The sequence below is a fragment of the Hemiscyllium ocellatum genome, chromosome 8 (assembly GCF_020745735.1).
Source record: "Hemiscyllium ocellatum isolate sHemOce1 chromosome 8, sHemOce1.pat.X.cur, whole genome shotgun sequence".
Lineage (NCBI taxonomy): Eukaryota > Metazoa > Chordata > Chondrichthyes > Orectolobiformes > Hemiscylliidae > Hemiscyllium > Hemiscyllium ocellatum.
Genome location: NC_083408.1, coordinates 4,714,581 through 4,727,551, shown reverse-complemented (window position 1 = coordinate 4,727,551; position 12,971 = coordinate 4,714,581).

The window sequence follows — 12,971 nt, the reverse complement described above, 5'->3', positions numbered from 1 at the left end:
GAACATAGAGAGGAAAACAGAGAGGGGGGACAGAGAGAGGGTGTACAGAGAGACGCGAACAGAGAGAGGGGGACAGAAAGAGGGGGACGGAGAGAGAGGTACACAGAGAGGGGGAACAGAGTGAGGGGGCACAGAGCGAGGGGGAACAGAAGACAGGGGGACAGGGAGTGTGGACAGAGCGAGATTGGGACAGAGAGAGGGTGCAGAGAGAGGGAAGGACAGAGAGGAGGGTGACAAAGGGTGGAGGACAGACTTAAAGTGACAGAGAGACGTGGGGACAGAGTGGGGGAAAGAGAGGTGGGGGACAGAGAGAATGGGGGACAGAGTGAGGGGAGACAGAGAGAGGGGGACAGAGCGAGGGACACAGAGACAGAGAGGGGAACAGAGAGAGGGGTTCATGGAGAGGTGTGACAGAGAGAGGTGAATAGAGAGAGGGAAGTAGAAAGAGGGGACAGAGAGAATGGGGGAAAGAGTGAGAGGGGACAGAGAGAGGGGGAAAGAAAGTGAGGGGGACAGTGAGAGTAGGGGCAGAGAGTGTGGGGACGGAAATGGGGGACAGAGATGGGGACAGAGAGAGGGAGATATAGATGGGGCAGAGAGGGGATTTCATGGTGATGTAGGACATAGAAAGGGAACAGAGAGAGGGGGATAGAGGGAGGGGAAACAGAGAGTGGGGGACAGAGAGGGGAGATAGAGAGAGGGGGGACAGAGAGAGGGAGGCAAAGAGAGACGGGTGAGAGAGCGCAGGAGTCACAGAGGGGAACAGAGAGAGTGGGACAGAGAGTGGAACAGAGTGAGGTGGACAGAGAGCGGGTTACAGAGAGCGGGAGACAGAGAGGGCTGGACAGAGAAAGGGGGACCGATAGAGGGGGTCAGAGAGAAGGGGTCAGAGAGAGGGGGACGGAGAAGGGGGACAGAGGGGGTCGCAGAGAGATGGGGACAGAGAGAGGGGAACAGAGAGAGGGGGGACTGTGAGAGGGGGAGATTGAGAGGGTGCAGAGAGAGGGCGGCAGAGAGGCGGTGTCGGTGAAAGAGGGGACAGTGAGAGGGGTGCAGAGAGAGAAAGGGGCAGAGAGTGGGGGAACAGAGAAAAGAGAAAAGATAGAAGGGGACAGAGAGAGGGAGACAGAGAGAGGGGAATTAAGAGGGGTGGGCAGAGAAAGGGGGTACACAGAGAGGGGGCAGAGAGAGAGGATCAGAGAGGGGGTGCATAGAGTGGGGGCAGAGAGGGGGTACGGAGAGTTGGGGCCAGTGAGAAGGGAGATGGTGTTGCAGGGGGGACAGAGAGGGTGTACATAGAGTGGGGGACGGGGGGGCAGAGAGAGGGGGACAATGAGAGGGTGGGCAAAGATAGAGGACGATGGAGGGAGGGGTGGACAGAGAGAGATGCACAGAGAGATGGGAGACAGAGAGAGACAGGGACAGAGAGTGGGGGAGAGAGAAGGGAGGACAGAGAGAGGGGACAGAGAGAGGGGAGCAGAGAGGGAGGTTGAAATGGGAGTGGGACAGAGTGAGAGGGGACAGAGAGAAGGCCGACAGAGAGAAGGGGGTCAGAGAGAAGGGGACAGAGATTGGAGACAGAGATTCGGGACAGAGATGGGGGACAAAGAGAGGGGTTCATGGGGGGCAGAAAGTGGGGTTCAGGAAGAGGGGAAAGAGAGGGAAGACAGAGATAGGGGACAAAGAGAGGGAGACAGAGAGAGGGGGACAGAGAGAGGGGAGACAGAGTATAGTGGACAGAGAGGGGGGCAGAGGGAGGGGTAACAGAGAGAGGGGATCAGAGAGTGGGGTACAGAGAGAAGGGAACATAGAGAGGGGGGCACAGAGAGTGGGACAGAGAGCGGAACAGGGAGGGGGGACAGAGAGTTGGAGACAGAGAGCGGGGGACAGAGAGGGGTGGACAGAGAAAGGGGACAGAGGGGGGGACAGGGAGAGGCGGGACAGAGAGAGGGGGTCAGAGAGACAGAGTCAGAGAGAGGGGGACAGTGAGGGGGGACAGAGAGGGGGGACAGAAAGATGGTGAATTAGAGAGGGGTGACACTGAGAGTGGGGACAGTGAGAGGGGGATAGAGACTGGGGTCGGAGAGAGAGGGGGCAGAGAAAGAAGGGGACAGTGAGAGGGGGCAGAGAGGGGCAGGACAAAGAGAATGGAACAGAGAGAATGGGACAGAGTGAGGGAGGACAGAGGGAGGGGGCCAAAGAGAAGGGGTCAGGCAGAGGGGACAGAGAGAGGGGAATTGAGAGGGGTGGGCAGAGAATGTGGGGACACACAAAGGGGGACAGAGAGAGAGGATCAGATGGAGTTGGACAGAGAAGGGGGACAGAGAGAGGGGGCCAGAAAGAGGGGGGGGGACAGAGAGAGGGGGACAGAGAGAGGGGGACAGTGAGAAGAGGACATAGAGAGGAGAACAGACAACAGGGGACAGAGAGCAGGGGACAGAGATAGCGGACAGAGAGGGCTGAACAGAGAAAGTCGGACAGAGAGAGGGCGACAGGGAGAGGGGGACAGAGAGATGGGGACAGAGAGATGGGGACAGAGAGAGGGGGAAAGTGAAAGTGGGGCAGAGAGTGGGGGATAGAGAGGGAGTCAGAGAGCGAGGGACTGGGGGAACAGAGAAGGGGTACATAGTGTGGGCCACGGGAGGGGGACAAAGAGTTGGGGCCAGTGACAGGGGGATCAGAGAGGGGTGGCGGGGGGATAGAGAGGGGGTACATAGTATGGGGGGCACCGAGGGGGGTACAGAGAGTAGGGGCGAGTGAGAGGGGGGGCAATGGTGGACAGAGAGGGGTACATAGAGTGGGGGACTGTGAAAGATGGGGACAGAGAGGAGGGATGTAGCGAGGGGTGGACAAAGAGAGAGGGACAGAGATTTGGGGACAGAGAGAGACAGGGACAGAGAGTGGGTGACAGCGAAGGGGGGACAGAGAGAGGGGGCAGGGAGGGAGGCAAGAGAGGGATGAGTACAGTGAGAGGGGGACAGAGAGAAAGGGGACAGAGATAGGGACAGAGAGCGCGGGTAATAGGGTGGCAGAGAAAGGGGTGCAGGGAGGGGAGACAGAGAGGGAGGGACAGAGCAGGGGGTGGACAGAGAGTAGGGATAGAGAGAGGGGGACAGAGAGGGGGGACAGAGAGAGGGAGTCAGAGAGAGGGTGGACAGTGAAAGAGGTTGCGGGCAGAGATGGAGCGGGCAGTGAGCGTAGGGACATAGAGTGGGGGGACAGAAATGGGGGACAGAGATGGGGACAGAGATGAGGGAGAGAGAAGGAGTCATAGGGGTGCAGAAAGAGGGGTTCAGGGAGAGGTGGGAGATAGGGAGGGGGACAGTGATAGGGGACAGAGAGAGGCGAGACAGTTTGGGGGACACAGAGAGAAAGGAGCCAGAGGAAGGGCGTCAGAGAGAGTGGGACACACAGAGGGGAATAGAGACAGGGTGATAGAGAGAGGGGGACAGAGAACGGTGGACAGAAAGAGGGGGGCAGAGAGAAGGGGGACAGAGACAGGGGACAGAGAGAGTGGGAGAGAGAGAGAGTGAGACAGAGGGGAAAGACGGGGGGACAGAGAGCGGGGGGACAGAGAGGGGTTAATATAGTGGGAAAACAGAGAGTGTGGGACACAGGGGGGACATAAACGGGAACAGAGAGACACGGGGTACAGAGAGGGGGGGACAGAGAGGGGGGTACAGAGATGGGGGGCCAGGGAGAGAGGGGGACTGAGAGAAAGAGGATAGCGAGAGATAGGACAGAGAGAGGGACAGAGAGAGGGACAGAGAGGGGGGCAGACTGAGGGGGAGAGTGGGGTCACAGAGGGGGACAGTGAGAGGGGGGGACATGGAGAGGGGAACATAGAGAGGGGAGTAGAGAGAGGGGACAAAGAGAGTGGGACAGAGAGAGGATAACAGGGAGAGGGGGATAGAGAGAGGGGTACAGAGAGAGGAGGACAGACAGAAGGGGACAGAGAAAAGGGGACGAGAAAAGGGGAACAGAGAGAAGGGGAAAGAGAGAGGGAGCAGAGAGAGGAGGACAGGGAGTGGGGACAATGAGAGGGGTGACAGAGAAATCGGGGACAGACTTGGGGGACAGACAGAGGGGGACAGAGAGAGGGGAACAGAGAGAAGGGAACAGAGGGAAGGGGACAGAGAGAGGGGGAAGAGAGAGGGGGTGAAAGAGAGGTGGTACATACAGAGGAGGACAGAGAGAGAGAATGAGAGAGGGAGGGGACAGAGAGAGAGCGACAGAGAGAGGGAGGGCAGAGAGGGGTTAATAGAGAGGGATTGACAGAGAGTGTGGGACACAGGAGGTAGATAAAGGGGGGCACAGACACACGGGGCACAGAGAAAGGGACTGAGAGAGAGGAGGATAGAGAGAGGGTACAGAGAAATGGAGTCAGAAAGAGACGAGCACAGAGAGAGGGGTACAGAGAGAGATGGTAACAGAGAGATGGGGACAGAGAGAGGGACGACGGAGAGAGGTAGGAAAGAGAAAAGGACAGGGAGGGCAGACTGAGGGAGCAGAGTGGGGGACTTCGAGGGGGGAACAGAGAGAGGGGGACATATAGAGAGGGGAACAGAGAGAGGGGACAGAGAGAAGGGGACATGGAGAGAGCGGGACAGAGAGAGGGGCATACAGGGGGGACAGAGAGGGGGGTACAGAGAGAGGGGGACAGAGAGAGGGGGACAGAGAGGGGTTAATAGCGTAGGGAAACAGAGCGTGTGGGACACAGGAGGGGACATAAAGTGGAGCACAGAGACACGGGGGACAGAGAGAGAGAGACAGAGAGAGGGGTCAGAGGGAGGGGTAAAGAGATGGGTGGTTAGAGAGAGAGGGGACAGAGAGAGGGAGGACAGCGAGAGATAGGACAGAGAGAGGGACAGAGAGGGGGCAGACTGAGGTGTCAGAGTGGGGACTCAGAGGGGGGACAGAGAGAGGGGGACATAGAGATGGAAAAAGAGAGAGGGGAACAGAGAGGGGGACAGAGGGGGGACAGAGGGGGACAGGTAGAGGGGTACAGAGAGAGGGGAACAGAGAGGGGGACATATAAAAGGGAACTGAGGAAATGAGACAGAGAAAAGGGGGCAGAGAGAAAGGGGAGCAGAGAGAGGGGACAGAGAGAGGGAACAGAGAGTGGAGGACAGAGAGTGGAGGACAGAGAGTGGCGACAGAGAGAGGGGGTGACAGAGAGAGTGGGGACAGACTTGGGGGACAGTCAGAAGGGGACAGAGAGACGGGAACAGAAAGAAGAGGAACAGAGACAGGGGAACAGACAGAGGGGAACAGAGAGCGGGGTGCAGAGAGAGGGGGACAGAGAGAGGTGGAAGGAGTGAGGGGTGGACAGAGACAGAGGAACAGAGAGAGGGGAACAGAGAGGTGGGGGACAGAGAGAGGCAGGGTCAGAGAGTGGGGGACAGAGTGGAGGGGGACAGAGAGAGACAGGGACAGAGTGTGGGGGACAGAGAGAGGGGGCTGATAGAGAGAGGGGCAGACAGAGGGGGCAGAGAGAGAGTCAGACAGTGAGAGGGGGACATAGAGAGGGGGACAGAGAGAGACAGGGACAGAGAGCGCGGGACACAGAGAGTGGGGACAGAGAGAGGACATCTAGAAAGGGGCAGAGCGAGGGGGACAGAGATGGGGGACAGACATGGGAGACAGAGAGAATGGGACAGAGAAAAGGGGACAGAGAAAAAGGGAAAGAGAGAAAGGGGAACAGAGAGTGGAGGACAGAGAGTGTGGACAGAGAGATGGGTGACAGAGAGAGTGGGGACAGAGAGATGGGTGACAGAGAGAGTGGGGACAGACTAGGGGGATAGACAGAGGGGGAAGAGAGAGGTGAACAGAATGGAGGGGATAGAGAGAGGGGGTAATAGAGAAGTGGCAGAGAGCGTGGGAACAGAGAGAGAGGGTGACAGAGAGAGGGGGACAGAGAAATGGAGGACAGAGAGAGGTAGGACAGAGAGAGGGACAGAGCTGGGTGCAGACTGAGGGGGCAGAGTGGGGGACACAAAGGAGGGACAGAGAGAGGGAGACAGAGAGAGGGGGACATAGAGAGAGTGGGGAAGAGAGAAGGGGGCAGAGAGAGGTAGGACAGAGAGAAGGATGGAGAGGGGGCAAACTGAGAGGGCAGAATGGGTGACTCAGAGGTGGTACAGATAGAGGGGGACATAGAGAGGGGAACAGAGAGAAGGGAACACAGAGAGGGAGGACAGAGAGAGGGTGACAAAGCATGAGGACAGAGAAAGGGGGGACAGAGAGATGGGGACAGAGAGAGGGGCAGAGAGAGGGGGTCAGAGAGTGAGGGGGGCAGTGAGAGGGGAACTGAGAGAGAGGGACAGAGAGAGACAGGGACAGAGAGTGAGGTACAGAGACAGTGTGTACAGAGAGCCGGGAGACGGAGAGAAGGGAACAGAGAGAAGGGGACAGAGTGAGGGTGGTGGGGGGGCGCAGAGAGAGGGGGACGGAGTGAGGGGGACAGAGAGAAGAGGAAAGAGAGGGGGACAGAGAGGGGGGACAGAGGGAGAGAACAGAGAGAAGGGGACATGGAGAGGAGAACAGAGAGAAGGGCACAGGGAGAGTGGGACAGAGAGAGGGGCATAGAGGGGGACGGAGAGAGGGGGACGGAGAGAGAGGGGTACAGAGAGAGGGTAACAGAGAGAGGGGAACTGAGAGAGGGGAACTGAGAGAAGCGGACTGAGAGAGGGGGACGGAGAGAGGTGGACGGAGTGAGGGGTGGACAGAAAGAGAGGAGTAGAAAGATGGGAACAGAGAGGTGGGGACAGAGAAAGGCAGGGTCAGAGAGTGCGGGACAGAGTGGAGGGGGACAGAGAGAGACACGGACAGAGAGTAGGGGACAGAAATGGGGGGAGAGAGAGAGGGAGGCAGAGAGAGAGAGTGGGAAAGTGAGAGCGGGACAGAGAGATAGAGGGACAGAGAGTGGGGGGACAGAGAGGGACATAGAGAAAGGGACAGAGAGAGGGGGACGGAGATGGGGAACAGAGAAGGGGGAAAGAGGGATGGGGGACAGAGAGACTGTGGACAGAGCAAGGGGTGACAGATAGAGGAGGAAAGAGAGGGGGGACAGAGCGTGGGGGTCAGAGAGAAGGGGGCAGAGTAAAGGGGACAGAGAAAAGGGGACAAAGAGAAAGGGGAACAGAGAGAAGGGGAAAGAGAGAGGTGGTCAGAGAGTGGAGGACAGAGAGTGGGTGCAGAGCGCGGGGTGACAGAGAGAGTGGGGACAGACTTTGGTGACAGACAGAGGGGGAAAGAGTGAGGGGGCAGAATGGAGGGGACAGAGAGCGGGGGTAAGAGAGATGGGGCAGAAGGAGTGGGGACAGACAGAGAGGGTGACAGAGTGGGGGGACAGAGACGGGGGACAGAGAGAGGGAGGACAGAGAGAGACGTAGGACAGAGAGAGGAACAGAGCTGGGGGCAGACTGAGAGGGAGGAGTGGGGGACACAGAGGGGGGACAGAAAGAATGAGACAGAGAGAGAGGGACATAGAGAGGGGGCATAGAGAAGGGAACAGAGTGAGGGGAACAGAGAGAGGGGGTCAGAGATAGGTGGAAAGAGAGAAGGGGCCAGAGAGAGGGAGACAGGGAGAGGGGGACAGGGAGAGGGGGACAGAGAGAGGGGAACAGAGAGATGGGAAGATAGAGAGGGGAACTGAGGGAAGGGGACAAAGAGACGGGTACAGAGAGAGGGGGACAGACAGAGGGAGGACAGAGAGAGGTAGGACAGAGAGAGAGAGACAGAGCGGTGACTGACTGAGGGGGAAGAATGTGGGACACAGATCGGGGACAGAGAGAGGGTGACTTACAGAAGGGAATAGAGCGAGGGGAACAGAGAGAGGGGGGCAGAGAGAGGGGGCAGAGAGAGGGGGACAGCGAGAGGGGACAGAGAAAGGGGAGAGTAGGAAGGGGACAGAGAGAGGGAGAAAGGGAGAGAGGGAGAGGGGGACAGAGAGAGAGGGAAAGAGAGATGGTCACAGAGAAAGGGGAACAGAGAGAGGGGAGCAGAGAGGGGGCAGAGAGAGGGGGCAGTGAGAGGGGGACTTGGAGAGAGGACAGAGACAGGGGGACAGAGAGAAGGGGATAGAGGGGATGAGAGAGGGAGAGGGGGAAAGAGAGAGAGGGGGACAGAGAGAGGGGAAGTGAGAGAAGCGGTCAGAGAGAGGGGGACAGAGAGAGGTGGACGGACTGAGGGGTGGACACAGAGAAAGGGATAGAGAGGGAAACAGAGAAGTGGGGGACAGAGAGAGGCAGGGAGTGAGAGTGGGGAACAGAGTGGAGGGGGACAGAGAGAGACAGAGACAGAGACAGAGAGTGGGGGAAAGAGAGAGTGGGAGAGAGAGAGAGGGAGGCAGAGAGACAGAGAGTGGGAAAGTGAGAGGGGGACATAGAGAGTGGGGACAGAGAGGGGGAATAGAGAAATGGACAGAGAGATGGGGACAGAGAGACGGTGGACAGAGAGAGAGGGGTGACAGAGAGAGGGGGGCAGAGAGAGGGAGACAGAGAGAGGGGGTCAGTGAGAAGGGGAAAAAAAGGGGACAGAGAGAAAGGGGAACAGAGAGAAGGGGAAAGAGAAAGGGGGACAGAGAGTGGAGGACAGAGAGTGGGGACAGAGAGCGGGGTGACAGAGAGAGTGGGGACAGACTCGGGAACAGACAGAGTGGGAAAGAGAGACGGGAACAGAAAGGAGGGGACAGAGAGAAGGGGATAAGAGAGATGGGCAGAGAGAGTGGGAGCAGAGAGAGTGGGGACAGAGAGAGAGGGTGGCAGAGAGAGGGGGACAGAGACAGGGGACAGAGAGAGGGAGGACGGAGAGAGGTAGGACAGAGAGAGGAAGCGAGCGGGGGGCAGACTGAGGGGGTCGAGTGGGTGACACAGAGGGGGAAAGAGAGGGGAGACAGAGAGTGGGTGACATAGAGAGGGGGACAGAGTGAGGGGAACAGAGAGAAGGGGGCAGAGAGAGAGGGGACAGAGAGAAAGGGACAGAGAGAGGGATACAGGGAGAGGGGGACAGGGGAGGGGGTCAGAGAGAGGGGAAGAGAGAGAGGGGAAGAGAGAGAGGGGAACTGAGGGAAGGGGACAGAGAGAGGGGGACGGAGAGAGGGGAACAGACAGAGGGAGGACAGAGAGAGGTAGGACAGAGAGAGCGACAGAGCGGGGGCAGACTGAGGGGGCAGAGTGGGGGACACAGCGGGGGGCCAGAGAGAGGGAGACAGAGAGATGGAGACAGAGAGAGGGTGTCATAGAGTGGGGACAGAGTGAGGGGAACGGAGAGAAGGGGACACAGTGGAGGAGAGAAGGAGAGGGGGACTGAGAGAGGGGAACAGAGAGAGGGGAACTGAGACAAGGGGGCAGAGAGAGAGGGGGACAGAGAGGGCGGACAGAGAGAGAGGGGGACAGAGAGATGTGGACAGAAAGAGACCTGGACAGAGAGTGGGAAACAGAGAGTGGGAGGCAGAGAGTGAGAGAGAGAGAGAGAGAGAGAGAGAAGGACAGATAGAGGGGGACAGAACGAGGGGGCAGAGAGAGAGAGACAGGGGCAGAGAGTGGGGGATGGACACAGAGAGAGGCGAATAGAGTGGTGGGAGATAGAGAGAGGCAGGGACAGAGAGTGGGGGACAGAGTGAGGGTGACAGAAGGAGACAGGGACACAGAGTGGGAGACAGAGAGAGGGAGGCAGAGAGAGAGAGAGTAGGACAGTGAGAGGGGGACAGAGAGAGGGGGCAGAGAGAGAGAGACAGGGACAGAGAGTGGGGGACACAGAGAGGGGGCATAGAGAAAGGGAGAGCGAGAGGGGGATAGAGATGGGGGACAGAGAAATGGGGACAGAGTGTAGGGGACAGAGAGAGGGAGACAGAGAGAGGGAGACAGAGAGAGAGGGGAACAGAGAGAGGGGAACAGAGTGAGGGGAACAGAGAGAGGGGGGCTGAGAGGAGGGGACCAAGAGAGGGAGAGAGGGAGAGGGGGGCAGAGAGAGGGGGACAGAGAGAGGGGGACAGAGAGAGGGGAACTGAGAGAAGCGGACAGTGAGAGGGGGCAGAGAACGTGGGGACAGAGAGAGAGAGGGTGAAAGAGAGAGGGGCACAGATTAGAGGGGGACAGAGAGATGGAGTACAGAGAGAGGGACAGAGCGGGGTGCAGACAGAGGGAGCAGAGTGGGGGACACAGAGAGGGCACTGAGAGAGGGAGACAGAGAGAGGCGGACATAGAGAGAGTGGGGCAGAGAGAGGTGGACAGAGAGAGGCGAACAGAGAGGGAGGACAGAGAGAGGGGGACAGAGAGGGAGGACGGGAGTGTCAAAGAGATGGGGACAGAAAGAGGGGGTAGAGAGAGGGGGACAGAGAGAGAGGGGAGCAGTAGAGGGGAACTGAGAGAGGGGGACAGAGAGTGACAGGGACAGAGAGTGGGGTACAGAGTGGAGGGGACAGAAAGAGACAGGGACAGAGAGTAGGGGACAGAGAGAGGGAGTCAGAGAGAGACAGAGAGAGAGAGAGTAGGACAGTGAGGGGGGCAGAGAGAAGGGGCAGAGAGAGAGACAGGGACAGAGAGTGAGGACAATGAGAGTGGAGACAGAGAGGGAGCATAGAGAAAGGAACATAGAGAGGGGATAGAGATGGGGGACAGAGATAGGGGACAGAGAGATGGGGACAGAGAGAAGGTAGACAGAGAGAGGGGTAACAGAGAGCAGGGAGGCGGAGAGAAGGGAACAAAAAGAAGGGGACAGGAGAGGGGGAAAGAGAGAGGGGGACAGACAGAGGGAGGACAGAGAGAGGGACAGACAGAGGGAGGACAGAGAGAGGGACAGACAGGGGGTAAGACTGAGGGGGCAGAGTGGGGGACACAGAGGTGGGCCAGAGAGAAGGGGAAAGAGAGAGGGGGACAGAGAGTGGAGGACAGAGGGTGGCGACAGAGCGCGGGGTGACAGAGAGAGTGGGGACAGACTTGGGGGACAGACAGAGGGGGAAAGAGTGAGGGGAGCAGAAAGGAGGGGACGGAGAGCGGGGGGTGAGAGAATGGGGACAGAAAGAGAGAGTGACAGAGAGAGGGGGCAGAGACAGGGGGACAGCGAGAGGGGGTCAGAGAGGGAGGGGACAGTGAGAGTGAGGACAGGGTGAGGGGGACAGAGAAAGGGGCAGAGAAAAGTGGACAGATATGGGGGACAGAGATGTGGGACAGATATGTGTGACAGATATTGGGGAAAGAGTGACGGGGGGCATAGAGACAGGGGACAGAGAAGGGGGATACAGAGAGGAGGTCATAGGGGGCAGAGAAGGGGTTCAGGAGGGGGAAGAGAGGGGGGTCAGAGTGAGGGGGACAGAGACTGGGCGAACTGAGAGGGGGACAGAGAGGGGGGGAGAGAGGGGGAGTCAGAGAGAACGGGAGTCAGAGAGGGGGACAGAGAGGGGAACAGAGAGAGGGGGCAGACAGAGGGGGGATAGAGAGAGGGGGACAGCGAGAGGGGGGACAGAGAGCGCGATACAGAAAGTGGGGGACAGAGAGAGCGGAAGAGAGAGAGAGGAACAGAGATAAGGGAATTGAGAGAGGGGGACACAAGAGTGGGGGAGAGAGCGGAACAGAGAGGAGTGGACAGAGAAAGGAAGACAGAGAGTGGGGACAGAGAGAAGGTGTCAGAGTGAGGGGATCAGGGGACAGAGAGAGGGGGAATAGAGGGTGGAACTGGGGGTGGCAGAGAGTTGGGGCCAGTGAGACGGGGACAGAGAGGGAGTACATGGTGTGGGGGACACAAAGTGGGTGACAGCGAGTTGGGGCTAGTAAGAGGGGGGCAGAGAGGGGGTACACAGAGTTGGGTACAGAGAGGGAGGACTGAGAGTTGGGGCCATGGAGAGGTGGGACAGAGAGGGGGTGAAGGGGGGACAGAGAGGGGTACAAAGAGTGGTCGACAAAGAGAGGGGACAGAGAGGGGGGAACAGAGAGAGGGAGGACAGAGAGAGGGAGGCCAAAGGGGGGAATGAGCGAGGGGTGGACAGAGAGAGAGAGAGGGACAGAGAGTGGAGGACAGAGAGAGGGGGCAGCGAGAGTGGGCAGAGAGGGAGGGGTGCAGCGAGGGTGGCAGAGAGAGGGGGACAGTGAGGGGGCAGAGATAGGGGCGACAGAGAGAAGGGGGACAGAGAAAAGCGGAACAGAAATGGGGACAGAGATGGGGGCAGAGAGAGGGGGTAATAGGGTTGCAGAGAGAGAGGTACAGGGAGGGTGACAGAGAAGGAGGGACAGAGAGTGGCGGACAGAGAGAGGGAGTCAGCGAGAGGGGGCAGAGAGAGGGGGTCAAGAGAGGGCGGACAGTGAGAGAGGACGGGGCAGAGAGGGACAGTGAGAGTCTGGAAAGAGAGTGGGGGGACAGAGATGGGGGACAGAGATGGGGGCAGAGAGAGGTGCTCAGGGAGAGGTGGGACATAGAGAGGGAGACAGTGAAGGGGACAGAGAGAGGGGCGAAAGAGTGGGAGACAGAGAGAGGTGGAAGAGACAGAGAGGGCAGAGAAAGGGCGTCAGAGAGAGTGGGACATATTGAGGGGAAAATAGAGAGGGGGACAAAGAGAGGGGGACAGAGAGGGGTGAACAGAAAGAGGAGGACAGAGAGAGGGGGACAGAGAGAGGGGGCAGAGAGAGTGGGACAGAGAAAGTGAGACAGAGGGGAACAGAGAGAGGGGGACAAAGAGGGGGACAGAGAGAGGTGGACAGAGAGAGGGGAATTGAGGAGAGGGCAGAGAAAGTGTGGCAACAGAGAGGGGGACAGCGAGAGTGGATCAGAGAGTGGGGGACAGAGGGGTAGGACAGAGTGAGGGGGCAGGTAGAGAGGGAACAGAGAGAGGGGGACAGAGAGAGAGGGGACAGAGAGAGGGGACCAGTGAGAATGGGACAGAGAGCGGGGAACAGAGAGGGGGGAAAGACAAGGGTGGACAGAGAAAGGCGGACAGAGAGAGAGGGCGACTGGGAGAGGGGGAACAGAGTGAGGGG